The following is a 1,835-nucleotide window of genomic DNA, read 5'->3' as shown; positions in this document are numbered from 1 at the left end:
GAATACTCATCAGAGCTCATGAATGGCAGAAGTAAGTCCAGTGGAATCTCTATGGTCTCATTTTGAGCCTCAGATTCCCATGGTTCCTCATTAGGGAACCCATTGGAGGTCAGTGCACGCCCAGTGAGGTCTTCCTCAGTGGCGTTCACTGCCTCTTCTTCCTCCCAGAATTCGTCCATGTTGATGGCTTTGCACTCTCCTTTTGGATTTTCTTCCGTATTGCTTGGAAGAGTACTTGGAGGGAGTTCAGTAACTTTCTTGCTCAGCTGTTCCACTTGTGCCTCCAAATTCCTAATGGAGGACCTTGTTTCAGTCATGAAACTTTGAGTGGTTTTGATTAGATCAGAGACCATAGTTGCTAAGTCAGAGGGGTTCTGCTTAGAATTCTCTGTCTGTTGCTGAGAAGATGATGGAAAAGGCTTGCCATTGCTAAACCTGTTGCTTCCACCATTATTGTTGTTAAAATTTTGTTGAGGTATCTGTTGATCCTTCCATGAGAAATTTGGGTGATTTCTCCATGAAGAATTATAGGTGTTTCCATAGGGTTCTCCCATGTAATTCACCTCTTCCATTGAAGGGTTCTCAGGATCATAAGCTTCTTCCTCAGATGAAGCTTCCTTAGTATTGCTTGGTGCATTTTGCATTCCAGACAGACTTTGAGAAATCAAATTGACTTGTTGAGTCAATATCTTGTTCTGAGCCAGAATGGCATTCAGAGCATCAATCTCAAGAACTCCTTTCTTCTGATTAGTCCCATTGTTCACAGGATTCCTTTCAGAAGTGTACATGAATTGGTTATTTGCAACCATTTCAATGAGCTCTTGAGCTTCTGTAGGCGTCTTCTTCAGATGAAGAGATCCTCCAGCAGAGCTATCCAAGGACATCTTGGATAGTTCAGAGAGACCATCATAGAAAATACCTATGATGCTCCATTCAGAAAGCATGTCAGAAGGACATTTTCTGATTAATTGTTTGTATCTTTCCCAAGCTTCATAGAGGGATTCTCCATCCTTCTGTCTGAAGGTTTGGACTTCCACTCTAAGCTTACTCAATTTTTGAGGTGGAAAGAACTTTGCCAAGAAGGCATTGACTAGCTTTTCCCAAGAGTCCAGGCTATCTTTAGGTTGTGAGTCCAACCATATTCTAGCTCTGTCTCTTACAGCAAAAGGGAATAGCATCAGTCTATAGACCTCAGGGTCAACCCCATTAGTCTTGACTGTGTCCCAGATTTGCAAGAACTCAGCTAAAAACTGATGAGGATCTTCCATTGGAAGTCCATGGAACTTGCAATTCTGTTGCATTAGAGAAACTAATTGAGGCTTAAGCTCAAAGTTGTTTGCTCCAATGGCAGGGATAGAGATGCTTCTCCCATAGAAGTTGGGAGTAGGTGCAGTAAAGTCACCCAGCACCTTCCTTGCATTGTTGGCATTGTTGTTGTTTTCGGCTGCCATGGCTTCTTCTTCCTTGAAGATTTCTGTTAAGTTCTCAACTATGAACGTGTGCCTGACAACCACCTCCGTTCATAGAGATTTGTGCCTGAGCTTCTCTTAGCTTTTGCTTCAAGGTTCTTTCAGGTTCAGGGTCAGCTTCAACAGGAATGCCTTTGTCTCTGCTCCTGCTCATATGAAAGAGAAGAGAACAAGAAAATATGGAATCCTCTATGTCACAGTATAGAGATTCCTTGAGGTGTCAGAGGAAAAGAAATTTAGAAGGCAGAAGTAGAAAATTCGAACTTATCAAAGAAGATGGAGTTCGAATTTTGCATTAAGGGATAGTGTTAGTCCATAAATGGAAGGATGTGAGAAGAAGGGAAGTAATTTTCGAAAATTAAGTAA

At 41.9% G+C, this 1,835-nt stretch overlaps 1 non-coding gene across 1 annotated transcript; it reads left to right on the top strand.

Annotated features, from left to right (window-relative positions):
• The first annotated feature begins 938 nt into the window (after positions 1–938).
• Positions 939–1,046, top strand: LOC130955741 (small nucleolar RNA R71). Its single transcript, XR_009076868.1, has one exon. It is a non-coding gene; the product is annotated as a small nucleolar RNA R71 (small nucleolar RNA).
• The last annotated feature ends 789 nt before the right edge of the window (positions 1,047–1,835 follow it).

The sequence above is a fragment of the Arachis stenosperma genome, chromosome 1, assembly GCF_014773155.1.
Source record: "Arachis stenosperma cultivar V10309 chromosome 1, arast.V10309.gnm1.PFL2, whole genome shotgun sequence".
Taxonomy (NCBI): domain Eukaryota; kingdom Viridiplantae; phylum Streptophyta; class Magnoliopsida; order Fabales; family Fabaceae; genus Arachis; species Arachis stenosperma.
The sequence above is the reverse complement of the archived record's forward strand: the minus strand, read 5'-3'. Positions and strand labels throughout refer to the sequence as shown.